The sequence below is a fragment of the Neopsephotus bourkii genome, unplaced genomic scaffold, assembly GCF_033783945.1.
Source record: "Neopsephotus bourkii isolate Nb327-2 ecotype Australia unplaced genomic scaffold, CSIRO-AGI_Nbou_v1 NB_1749, whole genome shotgun sequence".
Lineage (NCBI taxonomy): Eukaryota > Metazoa > Chordata > Aves > Psittaciformes > Psittacidae > Neopsephotus > Neopsephotus bourkii.
Genome location: NW_026902223.1, coordinates 544651 through 563770, shown reverse-complemented (window position 1 = coordinate 563770; position 19120 = coordinate 544651). Strand labels below are relative to the sequence as shown.

Here is a 19120-nt window from a genome sequence, read left to right as displayed (position 1 = left end):
AGTTCTCCTGCAAGCTCCGGCCCCAGCCGAGCATCGCTGCTGCCTCTTCCTCCTGGAAATGTCTCTGCAGGCAGCCCAGAAACACCCTTGCTTTTTCACAGATGCAGGAGCTGGTGACTCATAGTCAGCTTGTAACTGAGTAATGTACCTCGATGTTTCTCTGTGTGTTTTTCCAGGTTAGAGCAGATATTTGCGCGTAGTCCTTATGTGCAGTGCTTTGAACTCGGGGCAGTTCGGTTGCTGCGGTCTCGGGCTCTGCTGGCCCCCCCCCCAGCCAATGCTCCCGCTGGGGGGATGCTGCTGGCTGAGCCGCTCGCATTCCCCTTGCCTGCAGGAAGGTACCAAGTGACCCTGGCATGAGCTGCATGTGGTAAGGCAATGTCACATCTTTCTGCTCTCACCTCTTTCCACCTTGTTTCTCCCTGAGCTCCTGTTCTGTGTGCTGGGGAGGGCCTGGGGGTGGGTGTCTGCTCTTTCAGTGCCATGGCCCATGGCGGCCTGTGGTTGGGCTGGTTCTGGTGGGTTTCCTTGTTCCTCTGATTTGAGCTCCTTGGATGTTTTGGGATTTGCTTCTGCTTTGGAGCCCGTAGCTCCAGTGCCTGTTCCTGTGCTGCGTAACGCAGCCTGCAGTCGGCAGCGGGTTAATCACATCCCTCCTGAAAGCTGAAGCTAATTGCTCAGTCGGTTTGCAGGCAGCACCTCGGTTACTTTTATCTCTACTCATCCGTGCTGTGGAGCAGCCTCGCTTGGTTTTGTATTATCTTTGTATTTACATAACTAATGAACCTTTCCCTGTTTGCCGCAGCATCTCCTCTGCCCCGTGCTGCCAGCACAGGGCCCTGTGCTGCGGCTGCCTCCCCCCTTCCTCACTCAGGTTATTTGTTCCGCTCTGGGTCTGTTCTCTGGGAGCTTTCTTCCTCTTGCTGAGGACTTTATTTGCTCCTGCTACGTTAAATAAAGCTCTGCTGGCCTCACAGCTGAAGGCTGCAGCCTCTCAGACCCTGATGTGGTTGCCCTTGGAGGCAGCTTTCCTGTGCAGATGTACTGCTCTTTGCTGTTGTGTTATTTAGATGGGCTCAAGATGTGTTCCTCTGAGCCAGGGTGTTCCCTGGGCTGTGTCTGTGCCAGGCCCTTCATGTGGCAGGAGGTTGGTGCCTGGCGATGCTGGGCTGCCGGAGAGGTGCAGGCGATGCCAAGAGCTGTGAGCTCCAAACTGCTGTAAAGCATGGAAGGATTCCTGCTGGAAGTCGTGACCCCATCAGGGGAGAGGCACAAAGTCAAAATGCTGAAGAGCTCAGGGATGTGCTTTGCAAACTATTCCTGTGTCAGTGCTGATTCCTCTCAGCAGTGCCCCAGGGGCAGGCGAGGCCAGGCTGGAGGAATTGGTGATTCTCTTTGCTCCTCTGGGAAAGCTCCCGGTGGCCCAGGGGCTGGGGCAAGATGCTGGGAGCCAGAGTGCACCAGGGGGGTACCCAGGTAGATGGAGTTTGTTCTTCCTAAAGGATGGGTCAGCTCGGAAAGGTACTGGAAGGAAATAGAAATTAGAGGGGTTTTCCCTTAACTTGTGCCCAGTGGCAGGGCTGTTCCTGGCGGATCCAGCTGTACTGGTGCAGTCTGGGGGCATCCTGGGGTGATGTGAGGCTCTGGGGAGCCAGCAGGGCTGGGGTGCTGGGTGCAGGGCTGGGCAGAGACACTGATCACTGGTGCAGGCAGGGAATAGCTCCCACAGCTCTTGCCCATTCCTGGCTCACCAGCGTGTGACATTCCCCACTGCTTCCTCTGGGATTTGTCCTTCCTGGGACAGCTCCCCATCCATAGCATGTCCCAGCTGTTTCTGGCCCCATCCTGCTGCTCTCTTCTGTCTGTTGCAGTTCCATCGTTTGGGTGATGTTCCCAGGGAGGAGGTGGCTGCTGCCTGCCCCTGGCTACGGGAGGAAGCTGGGAGGCTCTTGGGAGCACTCGGTTGTGCCCCCAGTCATGCAGGGCTGGACCAGCCACCCCATCCCCAATGCTCACTGTGTCCCACCAGCTGGGCCAGACTGGTGGTGGATGATGCTCTTGCCTTGGTCTGGTAAGGCCAGGAGGGATCTGTATGGGGCTGGGGATATGGAGCACTTTGCCTGGCACCAGGTTGTTCCCATGACACATGATTAGCTCTTCCCTGGGCATCATTAATGTTCCTCTGAGAAGACCCTGGCATTCCTCCAGCTGCTGTAGCTGCTCTGGAGGGAAAGGACCCGACTTTTGCAAATGGGGCAAGGGGATGGAAGCTTCTGATGCTGCTCATCCAGAACAGATTTCCCCCTGGGTGGCCATTACTGGTCCGTACCACTGGGCTGCTGGCAGCAAGAGGGGTGGTTTAAATGACAAATGGTGACTTACATAAAAAGTCTTTTCCTCCTCTCCAGAGAACTCTCTCGGATGTTCGATTCTGAGGCATTTTTGTGTTCTTTCGTTTCCTGCTCCCGTGTCCCCATTTTCCTTTTAAAACCCCAAGCCAGCTGTAGCGTGCCCAGAGGGAGCACAGGGAGCGCGCCTGGATCTGCACCCAGGGAAAGGTGACCCCCGGTACTGATTGCTTCTGAAGTTATGGCAGAGCTGGGCTCTGGCCCAGCCGGTTCCCCTGGGAGCCAAGCGCTGGCAGGGAGCAGAGCCTGCCATCAGGTGATGGATTGACTCGGGACCAGGCTGGAAAGCTTCATCCGCTGCCATTGCCAGGGGCTGCTCCGCCTGTGCTGGGGGCTGCACCGGGACCCAGCAGCTCCTGCGGCCACATCCGGCAGCCTGGCAAACTGGGGAGCTCCGGTGTGAGTTCAGAGACATGGGATTGGGTTTACTTTGTTTGTCCATGTTCTTGCTTTGTGTGTCCAAGTCAGGTTTGGGACTTGGCAGCATCTCTGAGGCACGGATGCTCATGGGGAAGGCTCTGGGGCAGCAGGACCAGGGGTGAGGATCTGCTGCAGCAGTGAGAAACCTGAAGGAGCTTCTCTCACCCCTCAGATTGGGATTCTGGCTCTGGCCAGAGCCAGGCAGGGTGTGTGGTGAGGTGAGGGTACCGTGGGAGCTACCATGTTGGGCAGAGGAGCCGGCAGAGGGGCTATTGGACATTGGGCACCTTTGAGCATCCCAAAGACTCACCCTGGAGCGAGCGAGTTCAGACCTCGCTGCAGTGAAGGTGTGGGCTGGGGACGGGGAGAGGGGCTTCTCCCTGCTCCTTTGTTGTGCTGGGGAACAGGTCTGCTTTGCTGCCTTTGTCACCTCCCCTCGCTGGCTCTTCAGGTTCACCTGGGGTCCCGACCCCGTGCTCCATCGGAGTCACCAGCGCGCAGCCTGAGCTGCTCTGGTAAAATGGCTCCGTAGCAGAGGGTTTGAGCTATTTTTACGCGAGCTCCGCGCTGTCTCCTCCCGCCCTCCCACTGCCCGAACTCAGCCCGAAGGCTCCTGGGAGCGCGGCAGCGGCAGCGGCGCGGCTCTGAGCCCGAAGCTTCGCTCCCAGCAGCAGCCATGGCCAGGGTCACCGGTCCCGGCTCCGGCTCCCTATGGCCAGGAGATGCTCTGGCACAACGGGAGCGGGAGGTGGCTCCTTCGCGACTTTGTCATGGAAGGAGCGCTGTGATTTTCATCCCCTCGAGCAGTGAATGTGCTGTATAAATGAACTCAGGGAAACTTAGCTCCGCTTGGAAGTTGGGTGTTTTCTCCCCGTTTGATGCCCTGTTATTAAAACTCAATTTTCTGCGAATACTTCCCTTAAATAGAACCCGTCTCCCAGCGATGACTCATGCCGAAGCAGCAGCTCCTCGCGGGAGGAGCAGGCGGGAGGGCAGGTCTGGCACTCCCAGCCTCGGGAATCCCCCCATCTGCTCCCCCCCCGGGCTTTGCCGCACTCCCGGAGCCTGTCCTGGCCTCTCCTGCCTGTCCCGCTGCCTCCGGTGCTCACCGATGCCCAGCGACCGGTGCAGGGGTCACATCCCGCGGTGCAATCGGACATGCCCGTCCCTGCCGCTCTGGGAGCGGTGACCGGTGCCGTGGTGCAGCCCCCCCCGCGCTGTGCTCAGTGCTCCCGGTGCTCCAGGCTGGGGGTGAGATGTGCTCCAGAGCGGGATGGGTCAGACGCGAGGCGTGATAAAACCTGGCGTCCTCCTTCCACCGCATCTGCGTCTGTTCTGGCTCTTTGCCTGTGCCGGTCCCCAGAGCTGCACTGCTGCCATAGCTGCTCCTTGGGCAGATCTGGGCTGTGTGTGCCACGGGCAGATGTGGACGTACATGGAAAGGGATGGTGGTTGCTGACCCAGTCTGTACCCATCGGCAGCTTGTGGGTGCTGGGAGAGCACAGAGATGTTGCAGGGAGGCCCGAGCTCAGGGCAGGCTCTTCTGCAGGAGATGGGGATGTGGTTTGCACATGGCTGCGGTCTGTTGTCAAGCGCCAGACGTTTGGCTTGTCCTGCTGGGGAAAGGATCTCTGCTGCCTCAGTAAGATTGATGAAGGTTCTTAGTTTTTCATTTCCCAAAGGGAAGGAGAAGTCCTCTAAATGCCACGGTGAAGGAGTGCAGGATAGCAGCACGGTGATGCTCCACTCAGCTGGGGCAGCCTCTGAGCCAGCACTCCCAGACGCGGCTGGTGGGTGCCTGCAAGCACAGTAATAATGTATGTGCACCTCCTGTCCCCTGTCCAAAGCTGTGCTTCACCAGCACATCTGCTCGAGGCAGTTTCCCCCCAGGGAGGAAGAGGAGGACACGAGCAAATCTCCCTGTGGGAGTGAGGCTGGGGCAGCTCTGAGCGCTCCAGAGCTCCTGCAGAAATGAGTTTTCTCCCACCTCCTGCCCCCCTCCCTGGGAAGCCGCTCGCTCCGGTTCACAGGCTCTTGCCGGGGTGATTATTCTTCCTGGCCTGGCATCTGTTGAGGTGACAGCAGCCGCGGAGAGCAAAGGCTTGGAACAGATTCCTCATAAGAAGTAGCTAAGTTGATGGAACCATCACGGTGCGCATCCTGCGCCCATCATCCTGGCACACTGAGGAGAGGGTGCTGTATGCCAAGCAGGGCAGCAGGGCCAGCCCCGTGTGCCCCAACCCAGCCCCTCTGCCCCTTCTCCTCTCTGGTGTTCTGTTCCAGTCCTGCAGGATCCATGTGAATCCTGTGATGGATCCTGATCCTACAACCATCCCTCAGGGATTGGTTAAGGAGAATGGAGCAGGCAGCAGTCCCACATCAGTGATCCCATGGGAGCAGGATCTGTGCTGAATCCTCATCTCCAGGGCAGTACCACTGAGTGGAGCAAGATGGGGTGACCATGGAAGAGAAACTGGGGCCGAGTGCTGGGTTCCCAGAGTGTTACCTGCTGTTATTAAAAATCAGTGATGCACTTGAGTGGTCCCACTTTGTCTCCCTGACAGCGAGGCCTCCACATCAGCTGGAATGTGGGATCCGGCACCGCTCACAGCTCTTGTTATCACCCTCTTCTCTCTGCTGCTCACTCCCCTGAAGCCCAGCCAGCCCATCTCCAGTGCCATCAGCACCCAGGCTTAAAGCTGGTTTCTGCCTATGGCTCACCTCACCCCTCTCCTGTTTTATCCCCATGATCTGTCGTGCCCTGCTCCTGCTGTGCAGCCACCAGGACACTTCGTCAGGCAGCCGCCTGCCTCTCGTGCCCCATTCCCATGCAGGAGGGGTGAGAGGGCTCCAGCCATGGCAGCCTGCCTCCAGAGCAGCTCTCAGAAGTGTGTTTAATCCCTTTGCCACCCCCACAGCCTCTTCACGCTAGGCTGGAAGTGGTCACCCCTGTTAAGTGCTTGCTCCTAGGCTGGGCATCGGGCTGATGGGGGAGGCACTGGACGTGAAAGGAAAACCCTTTTTCCTGGAGGCGTTGCGCTGTTCCTTACTGTGACCTAGATGTCGGTTCAATGCTCCAGCAAGCCCCAAGATCACATATGAAGCTGCCCAGGGGAAGATGGTATTTCAGGAACACAGAAGCTTCTCAGCAGTGGTAAAGTGCATGAGCTTTCCCTGGCAGGAGCCTTGCAGAGCATCCTTATGCCGCTGACCATCATGCCAGCCGTGGAGCGGTGCCCCCTCTCCTCAGGGTGTCGGCAGTGCTTCGGCACCAGTGCTTGGCCTTCCTGCCCAGAGCAGGATATTCCTGCGCTCATCCCGTGGATCCGGAGCAGGAGCTGTGGGCAGGATGGGAGCAGGGATGCGATGTCGGGGGGGTGCGTGCTCACTCATCGCTGTGACCGTCTCATCTCTCATGTGGGGCTCCAGCAGCCAGTGCTGAGCATGGGAGCAGCGCTGCTCCCCTCCCCTCTGCCTTGAACTGCTGTAATGAAGGGCACCGTGTGCCTCCTGGCACCCCCAGCCTAACCCTGCTCAACCCAGGCTCTGAAGCATCTTAGCAAGTGCCCAAGTCCTGAGGAGAGCTCACAAGTTGGGGAGCAGTGGGGAGGCACTGGCTCTGTCCCCTGAGTCCTGGTTTTGGAGCTCTCTGAGGGGTCACAGAGCTGCTGTGAAAAATGGGGCCCTTTCATCCTGGTTTTCACATTTCTCTTTATTGTGCTGCAGAGACACGGGGAGGGGAGAGGAGCAGAGAGCCCATGCGGTGCAGCCCTCTAGTAGTCATGCTGCTGGTGGGGACTGTCCCCAGCACACCCCTGCCAGGGACACGTGTGGGAGCCCCCAGCAATGCCCGCTGCAGCAATACCTGCCCCTTCCGAGGGGCCGGGCACCACGGGAGAGCCCCTGAGAGCCCCCGCTGGCAGCGCCGGGATGGGGCTTCCCCCGGTGCCTGCAGGAGGCTTCCCCTTCATCAGGCACATCTGCGGGTGGTCGGAGCAGGGAGGGCTCTGCCCTATAAGAGCCGCGAAGGAGGGGCTGGGGAGCTCAGCCCAGCGAGTGCAGCAGCATGGAGAGGAGCTGGAAAGGTTAGTGGGATCGTGGAGTGAATTCTGTCCTTGTTTTAGTCTCTTAATGGTGTTTTATTTTCCTTCCTGCCTCGTGCTCTGGTTTAGCTGGCTGTGAAGCTGTGGTCATGGTTAAGGTCCTTCTGCAGGTTGTGCAGTGTAGTTGGTGCTTGCTGTTGGGTGTTCTGGTGAGGCTGGAGCCTGTCCCCTGCCCCAAGGCTCTCCCAGCTCCTCCATCAGCCCCTGGTGCTAGTCAGGGACCAAAGGATGTTCTCTGCTCTTGTTGGGGTGCTTGTGCCCCCTCCTTCCTCGCTCCCCATTGCCTCCTCTGTGTCTGATGGGCTTGGGTGAGTTCCCAGGGGCTTGTCCCATTGGGGCCCCCCTTGTTCCCCTCCTGCCTGTCACTGTTGGGTCCTTTGTGGCACAAAGCACAGCCAGAGCTACCAAAAACTTGATGTTTTCATCTTCGGTTCCCCCGCACCTGTGAGTTCCCCTGTGGATGATTTAGAGCTGAAAGCCTGTGCTCTGGCACCGGGAAAGGGTTCCCGAGATAAAATAATCTCTGCCAGCAGCTGAAGTGACAGAAGCCCCATTAACAGCAGCATATGCCTGAAAACACACACGTACTGCGAGGGAGGAGGATGCAGAGTGGGGGGAGCAGCAGCCCACAGGAAGGGGGGACGCAGGAGCTGGTAATTACTCTGCTGCCATTGGGATGCTTCTCGCTAATTTACAGCATTAGTGGGAGCGGGATGTGATTCTTCCTCCTGAGCCCGGGCAGGGCTGTCCCCTGGTGCAGCAGCCGTAATTATCCACATTTAACTGAGGGCTTGTAAAATGTATTTGTCTAGCAGAATGTGAGTGTAATTGCTGGGAATTAAATAAGGATGCAGTTGTGGCTGGAGCAGGACCTTGCCTGAGGAGAGCTCGGGAAGCTGTGCCCCGGGGGTGCTGTGCCGCTGGATGTTGGGGGGTTCTGAGCATCGCCGTGTCCCCAGTGCAGACCCTTCCTCCCTCCCTCGCTGGTGTTGGTCTGACTGGAGCAGATGGATGTGCTGACAGGAGCCTGTGAGTATTCCCGTGATCTGCTGGGTTATCTGCTCTCCCAGCTTCGGGCCAGGGGCTGCGCTGGGTTTGGTTTAGTTGAGGGGTGGGTTTGCAGAAGCTAGTCCCAGTGTGCTGGGCAGTGCAGGTCAGTGAAGGCTTTGCCTCTGTCACTTGTCTTCCCCTGTCAGCATCTCCTGCAGCTGAAGCTGTGCTGCTTTCCACAGTGCTTCCGTGCTGTCAGCCTTGTGCTGTGGGTCCATTCTGCCTTGCCATGGGGCACTGTGGAGCTCTGGGTGGGGAGCAGAGGCTCCTGCTGCTCTGTGGCCTTTTGAGGGGGCACCCAGAGGGCTGGCAGAAAGCCGGGTGCCCCTGGGCTGTTTGGGGCCCTGCTTGGGGTGCCCCTGTTCTGGTTGCTCACCCCACCACAAGCTCTGTCAGGCTCTTGGAGCTTTGCTCCTGCCCGGATCAGTGGTGACAAACCTGTGACTTGGACCCGCTGAGCCTGGAGGAAGCGGCGCTGGGGTGGCACCGGCTTCATCTGTCCCCTTGGCTCAGGCACAGCCTGCGGGCTGGGCAAAGGGGAATGGGGACTGTCCTGCTTGGAAACAAGCTGGCAGGAGCAGAGTGAGGGCAGCTGCTCCCCATGGCTGCCTTCCCTGCTCCCAGCACCGGGGCAGGACGCTGAGCATCCCTTACCCCCATCAGTGTGGCTGCAGCCCACTGATGTCTTGGTTGAGAAGCTTCCCATAGCTGTGCAGTGGGAGTGCTAGCATTGTCACCAGGGTGCTGAGACCATTCCTGGTGTCTGTGCTGGAAAAACACTGGTGGGATGGGACATGCAGGAAAGAGCTACAGAAGTGGTTCAGAGGCTGGAATATGTGCTCTACTGTGGGAGATGCTGCTTAAGTAGGTTGAACTTTTCATCCAAGAGAAGTTTAAGAGGTGGCTTTGCGACGTAGGTCGGTTCTGGGCTGTGATCAAGAGATTTGTGTGGGTACAGAACGCTCTAATTTAGCACAGAAAAGACATAACAAGATCCAGGCACTGAAAGCTCCAGCTAGACAAATTTTGACTAGAACTGAAGCGCATATTTTTATCGGGGAAGGTAATTAACCACTGGAGCAGCTTAAGCCTGTGGGGATTCTCCGTTGCCTGACATCTCTGGATCAAACACGGATATCTGTCTGGTAGGGAGGTGGTAGCTTGAGGGAACATGGGATTAGAGCATGGCCATCGTCAGCCCACTGCGCTCCCAGGGTTTAATGGCCCTCCCAGCCCTGAGCTGTAATAAACTGTAATCTCAGCATGATGTTGGCCTTTTTTCCATGTAGCATATCAGGATCTGCTCCTTCTTGTCATGAGGGGAGGCTCCACAATAAATACTCCTCCCCTCCCCAAAAGGCTGCCCCTCACCTGGATGCTGCAGGGCATCTTCTGCCTTCTCTGCTCCAGCCCAGTTCCAGCCCTGTTCTGGTTTGGGATATGCAGCAAACCCAAGAAAACTTTCTGGTCTCAGTCATGGAAATCAGACACTCCAAAGACAGGCCAGTTTGGGGGACTGGTACCCATTTTTTGTGCCTGTGCTGCCATGCTTCTGGCTACACTGTGCTGTGCTGCTCTGCTTTACTTAGAAGTGCTGCGTTATGGGCTATCCAAACATTCGGTTTTGCTCCTGTATCGAGGCACCTGGTTACCTTAAGGGGAATTAAATTACATGGGGGTGACCTTGGTGCATGGGTGCTGCTTGTGCAATCCCTTACCTTGACCCAGGTCACCATGGATGGGCAGGCAGATGCTCTGTGCTCGGCAGCATCGCGAGGCTGGGCAGCACGTTCTCGGAGCAGGTAGGACATTGGCTCAGCGTGCGTTGGGAGCGTTCCCAGGACCATCCATCTGCTCCTCTGTGGCAATGTGAAACGTGTGCGGAGCCAGGGCTGCCTGCTCGGGAACCTTCCGTGTGCCAGGATGGAGGTGCCCGCTTGCTGGAGGCCGGGGCAGGAGCTGAGGTGCTGCCAGGCCCTCAGCTGGCACCCGGCACGGTGCTGGTGCCTGACCGTGTTCCCGATGGAGGAGCATCCTCTCCTGCTGGCTTGGGCTGCAAATAGCGACTGAGTCAGGTTCTGGAGTGGGACCATCTTCTGAGCTATATACTTTCCCAAATGATCTCAAACCTTGCTCAGAGACCGAATCCTGTGTCAGCAGGGGTGCCATAGGACAGTGGCGTTAAGTGGGACTTCCATCACTTCTTGGTGAGATGGGGACTCATCCCCATGGGGCACTGTTTTTCCTTTCCTTGCTTGTGATGCTCGGTTGATGTTTGAGGGTTGCTCTGTACCAGGGGCTGAGGCAGCAGTGGTTGTGCTGATCCTGTGTTTCGGAGCATTGAGGGCTGCTCCTGTGAAGGTAAAGCAGGTCCCTGCTTCACAAGGTGCTCCACAAGAGCATCTGACACACAGTGACCAAAGACTTGGGCAGGTAGCTTGGCTGTGGCAGGTCTGTGTCAGGAGAGCATCACACCATCACTGGGGATGAGGCTGCACCCTGTTCTGCTGCTCTTTGCCTTCATCCTTGAACCAGGGGCCTGCAGGACCAAGGGCAGCCCAACTATCCTAAGGGAAGGGAAAGAAATGGAAATGTGGCATGGGAAGGGTTAATGCAGAAAGCTTTTTACCCTGTGGCGTAAACAGTACAGAATGCATGTTTGCCTTCATTTGCATATTGAAACATATCCTAAAGGCCCCTTGTTTGGAAAGTTCTGTTTTTTGCTCCATCTTCCTATAGAAGGGAGGAAATTATTCATAATTAAAAAGTAATAATAATGTGGAATGAAGGAACCCAGCTGTATAATACCCAGCACAAAAGGGGGAGCATGGGGAATCTATTTTTAATGGTTTCCACAGCAACAGCAGTTTTGTTTACAGTGATTTTCCTCCTGTGCTGTGAGGCTGTTCCCAATTTACATGTATAAGCAGCTCAGGCATGGGAGCCCATCACTGGAGGGTGCTCTGGGCACTCCAGGAGGATGCTCAGAGATCAGATGTGGTTCTGGAGAGGCTGGTGGGATGGGGTGTGATGGGCAGGACCTCAAGAGCTGGCATCTCTCCCTCACCTGCAGTATCCTCACTGTGCGTGGCTCTGGTGCCTGCGTGGCACAGATAAAGGTCTGTGAAAGCCCAGTGTGAGATGTTCAGGTTACAGCTGCCTTCTGCAGCTGAGTGATGACCCCCATGGCTGGTACATGGACCTGCTGGCACAGAGACCCTGCCTGGGTTGAGCACAGGCTGTGGTGTGGATCCCTTGGGAAGGCTGTGGCTGTGCTGGGAGCAGCCCCATGCCCAGCTGGGGTCTGTAGCTGGTGCTTTCTCACGGCCACAGGCTCTGGAGAGGGCCGCGTATCGCTGCCGCAGTACAAATAACGGAGCATCCTCTGTTACGGAGGAGATGCTGGTTATTAGAGAGCTCTCTCATCAGGCAGGTGCAGGCACAATGAGATCCAGTAGCTGGGAACTGAAACTCTCCTGATAGGTGCAGGGTTTTTACAAGGGCTAATGGAGCAGTGGAGCAATTTGCTGGGAGCTCGCTGCATTCCTTGGTGCTGGGGCTCACCCTCTATGGCTCCTGAGGGCAGATAGGAGGTGCTTTAACTGCTGCAGGAGCAGCATATCTCTCGGCAGGGAGCACTGGACCTGGCTCAGTGAAGGCTGTGGGGCTCATTCATGGTCCCTCCTGCACTCTATGGGGGATGCTCTTCATCTGGGATGATGGGGAGGCAGATAGGAGCTCTCCTGGTACTTGATTTTTAGGTTTCCTCCTCTTTTCCTTCCAGGGAGGATGGTGAAGAGCTCTCTCCCTTTCCCCATACCAGGATTTAGCACAAATTTGTGTCTCAGCACAAATGTGCCATCCTTGAGGACCCTAAGCCAGGTCTGGCTTTGGCTCTGCTCTCACCTGTGTGACCAAATGCATGAGGATGTCCTCGGAGGCAGAGCTCTGCTCCCTCCCCTGGGGTTCTGCCAGCACCTGGGTGGGATTTGCTTTAGTTACAGACTCATTTTCAGTGGTAGAAGGTGAGGTTGTGAGGCAGTGAGTCTGCCTTCCAAGGGGAGGTGAAGCTCAGGGCTGCAGGGATGTGGGGCAGGGTGCTGGCCCCTTCCAGCTGCGTGGTGGGGAGCCGCTGCCTGGAGCCCGGCTCTTTTTATGAACCAATAAAAGGAGGTTTTCATCACCTGTTCCAGCTAATTTTCTGTGGTTTGTAATGGCTTTGGGAAGCAGGTAATTGCAGTGATTGCATTACATGTGTAGGCATTAAAGGGAATTGAGGGGACTGTTTGTTAATTAGCTGTACTTGTGTGGAACCTGAAACATATTAACCTTCATATAATCCCGAACTATTAGGGATGAAGAAGGGATTTAATGATGGGAGAAGCAGAAAAACAAAGAGCAATTAGGGCTCTTTCTTCCAGTGTTGCTGGTGGGGAGGGACTGGCAGGGCAGGATGCGGACAGCAGGGTCCCCATGTGCTGGGGTCCAATGAGTTGCTGCGAGCTCCTCCAGCAGCAGCATCCCTGGGTGGGAGAATGAGCAGGGAGAGCTGGACACCCGTTTAACCTCCTGAAGCTGCTCATCTCCCCTGTATTTAGCTTTGCATCAGCTAAGCTGGGGCTTGGATGCTGCAGAGGCTGGGGAGCAGCGATCTCTGCTGTGGGCTTGGCTGACAGGGTCAGGATAAGCTTTAAGGTCCCTTCCAACCGAAAGCACTCCATGATTCCACAATGGGGGAGCCCTCCAGTGCACCCCCAGGCCGCGGGGATGGTGCTGGCAGTTGCAGAGGGGCTCCAGACCCTGGGGGCCGCAGCACAAGCGGAGGAAGGGGGGGTGATGGAGACCCCGGCCCGAGCGGTGGCCGGGAGAGCCGGGATGCGGAGCTGCAGGGAAGTATAAATAGTGTTTCCATGGCAACCGCTCAACATAAACTCTTTCCTCCCTGATCACAGAGCTCAGGGTATTCGGTCGGTCCTGGGCTGCTCCCCCCCGTGGCAAAACCCTTCAGGTGTTGGATATTTCTCACTGAAGGAATGGGCAGCGTTGGAGGCCGGCGCTGCCGGAGCCGGGCTGGAAAGAGCCGCGGGGGCTCCGCTCCTGCTCCTGGAAGCCTGGGCTGAAGCTGTGCAAACCTGGCACCGACTCCTCCGGTGTTTGACCCGCTCTGGTTGCGGAGGAAGGGGACAGGCGCTCTGCTGCTCTCATCCCCTTTGCGGGTGCTGGCTCTGTAACTGGGTGCTCTGTGGCCCTCAAGGGATGTGCATCCCAGAGGGATTTGGGATCCCTGGTACTGCACATCTGGCTGGCAGTGCAGCACATCGGAGCACTAGGTGCCTTTCCCTCGGTAGAGCCCCGGCTTTCCCTTTCTGTGCAGCACTGGGATGTGTTGTGACTTCCATGATGTCTCTTGCCCAGAATGGTCAAAGCCTGGCTGGGCTCATGGAGCCTCTAAGACACCTCCAGTTCCCTGCTGGGTGCCCTGGTGCCTTCACCAGCAATTGTTAATACCCATCAGCCCCGTGCAAACAAACTCCCCGCTCCATTTATTCCACCCAGCTCCCACTTTAATTAGGTTTTCCAGTTTTGTGCTTGTCCTGGGCCGATCACTCCTTAAAACAGTGGAGAATTAATTTGCACCTGCTGTCAGAAAGCATCTCTCCCCAGTTAGAAAAATAATTAAGCCATCATCACACATCGGGGGTAATGAATCACTGAGCTCCATTCCCTTCACAGGTCGTTTGTTTCCTTCCACACTAGCAAAGAAGGTGCAAACTAAATGTGAGCAGCTGCCAAGTTATCCCTGTTCCCTTCCCTGCATTTGAGCTCCATGGGTTTTTCCAGCTAAGCTGGACCGTGGCCTCTTGGAAGGGTCCTAAGCAGGCAGGGGAGTGAAGCTTCCTGGTACCCTCAGAGATGGAAGAACCTGGGGTTGTTTCATCCTGCTGGGAGCTCAGCCCAGCTCAGGGCATGTGCTGTGCAGACAGGCAATGCCATGGTATCATCCCAAGGGATGCAGGGAGCGTGGTGGGATGCTGTGGGACCACTGTGGTAGCTGAAGTACATCAAGTACCAAGTTAGCACTGATAGGAACACGCAGCTGGAGAGCCATGGAAGTTGGTAGAGGGAAGGGGCTGATATGGCAGGAGCTGTGTCTCTGTGGGGCTGTCACTTGGTAAAATGTGGTCTAGCTGAGTCGGGACGTGCCACAGTGGTTGTGAGAAAGCAATACAATTAATGGGAGAGATTGATGGGAGAGGCATGGTTAATGCCTGTATTTGTGTGACAAGACATAATTACTGGCTGGGGTGTAAAGGTGCCCCTGGGTTTGGGGTCAAGAAGACTTTTCCTCCACACCAGACTGGCTGGGGGTCACTGGAGGATTCGCCCTTTGCTGCAGGGCAGGTGGATTCTGCTTACAGGGACCAAGTGAGGGCTTTAATTAACCATTTCCAGGACCTCTGCCCTTGTCTCCCCTCCTGTGCCATGTTGCACTTGTGCCATTTCCCCTTTTTACTCCATGGCAGGAGCTCACCCACAGGGGAGGCCAGCAGCCTCCTTCCACTGTAACCAGTGCCCCATCTGCTCTCATGCTACCTGCAGTGATCTTCCCTGCTCACTGTGGCTCCCGGATGCTGGGGCCACTCAAGGAGCTTCCCCGGTGGAAGCACTCCTTGGAAGCAGAACAAGTGGTGCCCTTCCACTGGTGCACAGTGCTGGTGGGGCACCGTCCGCTCCTGTTCCGTGGGCTCAGGAGCGGGATGAAAGGCGCCTTTGCTGGTCTGTGCTCACACCTGCACACATGAAAGCCGGTGCCCACTTCAGTGCCAGCTGATTAAATTAAAGTCCTAGGGAGTTGGAATCATTTTCCCTGTGAAACGTGGCAGATGGCCTCCATCAGGCGTCTGCTCCCCGCATCTGCCAGGATGTGATCAACCCCTCTTTGGAAAAGGCACAAAAGGGTTTGGAAGTGCAGAGCCTCGGGAATGGGACCCCGTCCCTTCATCCATGAATGGGAACTCTAATCTTCCCTTTGGAAGCAGTTGATGTTCTGGAGGAGCAGTATACACGCATTTGTCTGTGAACAGGACATGGGGAGCTGCATCCACGTTGGGGTGCCCCATCTCCAGAGGCAATACCCATGGGACTGCAGCTCCCACCGTCCCCTCCAGCACTGCGGGGAGAAGGTAGATCCCTGCTCAGCTGCTGTTTAAATGCAGTGGAAGGTACCAGTAACAATCCATTCCCTGCCCAGGGATCTTGCGGTAGGAAGAGATGCTGTAGTCCATGTTTGGGAGCAGAAACAGTGCTAGGGATGAGGAGGAAGAACTGCCCGAGGCTCCCTGATGCCTGCTGTGGTGGGAGAAGGCTGTGAGTTGGAGGATAATCCAGGATAAGAGTCTTTTGCACTTGCCTGCATGCACTGAGCATCTGAGTTGGATGGGGAGGTGAGATGGGCCCTTGAACCCATCTTCATGCAAGGGGAAGCTCAGCCAGTGCCTCTGCACCCCTCTGCTCTTGCACTTGTGCCCTTGTTATTGGTGAGTGTTCTCCACTTGCTCACTTAGCCATTGCCATGTTCTTTTAATTGAATTAGCATCTTTTAATACCTTTGGTCCTGCCATCACAGCTTAATGTCCCTCCAGCTGCAGGCAGCTCAGAGCAAATCCAGCGCCAGGGCGTGTTCCTGGTCCTGCTGGCACTGCTGGGTGCAGGAGATGCCCCTTCCTGGTGTCCCGGGGCTGGGTCCTGTCTGCTTCTCCTGAAGATCCAGGGGGTCTGTTGGGGGGGAGCACAGGAAGCTCCTTGAGGACAGGAGCTGGTTCACCCCCAGCTGTGGGATCTGGTTTGTGAGCAAGGGGCTGGTGGAGTTATTTAACCCTGTGTGTTTGCTCCCATTGTTCCCTGGTGCAGAGGGACAGGAACAGGCCGGGGAGGCTCTGGGGTTCCCCCCATGTCGCTGAAGCACAAAAAACCCCTCAATTGTCAGTCGGGGCCTGTCAGCTGTATCACAGGAGCACGGATAAAGTGTTCTAGCGAAGAAGATAATTGAAAATCAAAAAAGACTTTGTTAATTTGATTAGGCAGAGCCATAGTTGAATTGTTCTTCATCAAAAGAGATTTAATTTTGACATGCAATTAAATCCTTCTGCTGCGCTGGTGCCCTGCGTGTTCGCAGTAATGGGCAGGCTGGGCCGGGGGTTACGGACCAGTGCGGAGATGAGACGTGCTGGGATGGAGGGATGAGGAACAGGGAGGGGAAGAGCCCGGCAGGCGTGATGGGAGCACAGGGGCAGGGGGATCTGTGCAGCAAAGGGGCTCAGTCAGCGATGACTTTGAGCTGAGGTTTAACTGCTTCATGCATCAGTGCCGGAGGCAGCTCCGTCCCCTTGTCCTGCCAGCCTGGCTCTCCCGGGGGTAAAGCCCTGGCATACAGCGCCGTGGTGGTGTGAGAAGGGTCTTTGCTGGTGCTGGGTTTGGTGCAGGGTTGGCACCCTCTGGCAGGGCAGGAGCATTCTTCCCACTGCTGGGAGCCGGGGTGGGCAGTGCCAGGGTCCCCATGAGCTCCAGCTCCTCACCAGCGGCTCCTTGCACCGATAAGGCAGGGGATTATTGCTGCTGCCAAGCTGAGGTGCTGTAATCCATCCCTGCCTGGGTGGAAATCCCACCGCCGGAGTTGTGGATTTGGAGCTGGTGGTGATAGAGGAGTTCAGTGGGATGTGACAGAGCTGTCAAATGTGCAGAAAATAGCCTGTGTGCCTGCGAGCAGGAGCAGAGAAAGGTCCTCACAGTGAGAAGGAGCTTTAGGAGGAATCACAGGAGGTCTGTGATGAGATTTCGTGTTACAGCCTCACTGCTCCACTTGCCGCCTAGAAGAGCCCTTGCCTTGTGGGGCTGGACAGTGGGGCTGGTGTCAGTCAGGTTTCCTGGTCTGGAGGATGAGGTGGCCCATCCTGCCTGCTGCTCCTCTCCTCTGCCCTTTGCTGTCCCTCTTGCCTTGCTCTTTGTCTCAGTTGCCCCCTCCTGCATTGCCATCTGCCTGGCTCCCCCGGACCTGCTGTGGCTCTTGCTACACATGCCCCTATTTCCTGCTGGCTCCCACACTGACTGGCCTGGCTCCATCCAGTTAACTGTGCACCGGGCTCTCCTGCCCTGTGCCTGCCTGGCTCTCATCCTCCTTCTCCTTTGGGTGCCTCCATCCTGTGCTCCACATGGCAGTGGGAGGACAGGGACCCACTGTAGGATGCTCAGTGCTGGCTGTGGGAGGCAGCTCCAGGGTGCACCAGGGGAGAGCTGTGGGTGCCCCGGGCCGGCAGCGTGCGGGCAGAGCGGGCTCCCAGCGGGCAGCTGCCTGCTGTTTGTGAGCTCAGCGCAGGGCTCACCACTTCCATCCTGGCTTGGTGCCTTATTTGTTCTTCTCTAATTGAGCAAATGTGCCGCAGGCAGCGAGGCTGGGCCGGCTCTGGCTTGGTGAGGGGAGCGCATCCATAGAGCGCTGCGTGCTCGGAGGCTTGGCCCAGTGCTGCCAGGATGCTGGAGTTGTAAAATTGCACTTTATTCGTCAAGTTTTGACTTCTCTTGCTCTGGGGACTCGGGCTTTGCTAGATTGTGATGTGGTCCCAGAGCAATGTGGGGCACTGGAGCCTCCAACAGCGGCATTTGCCAGGAGAGCGCAACGTTTTCTTGAGCTGGTTTGTTTAGAGTGAGGAATGATGGCACAAAGAGATCTCAAGCTTTGTGCAGTTCAGTCATCCAGAATCAGCAACCACAAAGCTGGATTTAGTGCTGATGGTGAGCTCTTAGCGCTGGCTCCGCCAAGCTGATGCCGGGTTCATTTTGCTGCTGCAGCAGTGCTGGTGGGAGCAGTTTGCACTCCAGAAGTTGGAGCTTCTGGCTGCCAGTTGCTGAATTCTTCTGCAAGTGAGCACCCACCCCGCTGCCATGCTGCTGCTGCTGCTGCTGCTGCTGCTGCATCATCTCCTCTTGCTCCCCTGTGTCCCTGGTCCTTGGGCTTGAGTTTTGTAGGCAGGGAGCAGGTAGGAATCACAGATGTAAACCCTGCATGTACCTGCTAATCCCTGGTGTCAGGGCACTGACGAACTCTCTGTCCCTTGGAATCTGGTTCCTGAGGATGTGTTAGCAGATATGCCAGCAGAGCACGTCAGAGGATACATTTGCTGTTAACACATTTCTCATGTGCGACTGTGCCGGAGCTGTCGGGTGCTCGTTGTCTCAGCACAAAGTACAGCCCATTTATCTGCTCTTCATGTGGATGCCATGGGGGCTGCTGTCGGAGCTCCCCTGGAATTAAGTATGAATTAAATGTACCATTAAAGTGTTATCGCAGCCATTTAATGAGCTGGAGTCTCTAACAGCTTCATTTCCCTGTATTTGATGGCCATGCCCCTTAGCCCATGTGATTCTCATAGTTTCCTATTGATGAGCGCTTGTGTTACTGGGGTGCTGCTGGACTGAGGGGGTGCAGAGGGTGATGGGGTCCCTGCTGCAGGATTGGACCCGCTCGCACAGAGAGGCTGGGGAAATGGCCATGGGTTGGGCTGTGTCCCGGCTGCCTCCTGCCCTGCTCTGGGTGAGGAGGCTCTAGAGGTTTCTGAGCGTTGGCTTGTTCAACAGTTTTTAACATGTCAAACAAGCGTTTTCCCACAGCCCTGTTCTTGGAAGTGTTTAAACCATTCTCGCTAGAACTTCCCTCAGAATTCCAGCCTGAGGCAGATGCTCAGTACGGAGGCATCGGAGCGGAATGACTTGCACTGCACAGAGATGCAGGCAAGTGGTAATAGGCCCTTTTGGAGCGCTGAGGAATTGCTGAGCAGCAGCACCGCAATCCATAAAGCCTCACAGCACTCCGGGATGTGCCAGCTGCCTGCAGCCCTGGCATCAGCACTGGCCTGCGGGGGGGCTGGTGTCTGGAAATGCAGCACTGACCCACAGGTCACATCCATGCAGGGTGCAAACCTGTGTGTAGTGAAGCATCCGCAGCATCAGCAGGGCTCCTTCCTGCCCTCATCCAGAGCCTGCAGCACCTTGCAGAGGTGCTTCTGTTGCTTCCCTGGCCCAGGCTGCACGGCTGCCTGTGATGCCGGATGAGGATGCTATGGGCTCAGGGAGTGCTTGTGTTTG

The 19120-nt window shown here is 56.6% G+C and overlaps 1 protein-coding gene across 15 annotated transcripts in view; it reads left to right on the top strand.

Moving 5' to 3' along the window:
• RBFOX3 (RNA binding fox-1 homolog 3) overlaps positions 1–19120 on the top strand; it is a 137941-nt gene that overhangs the window by 70705 nt on the left and 48116 nt on the right. Inside the window, exon 1 of one of the 15 annotated variants that reach the window (XM_061377372.1) lies at positions 294–370. The exons of 12 other annotated variants lie outside the window; for them this stretch is intronic. The gene's annotated coding sequence lies outside the window, so the exon portion shown is untranslated. Of the gene's footprint in view, positions 1–293; positions 371–19120 lie in introns of those variants that run through there. 2 more of the 15 variants (XM_061377361.1, XM_061377367.1) reach the window with 2 other exon arrangements.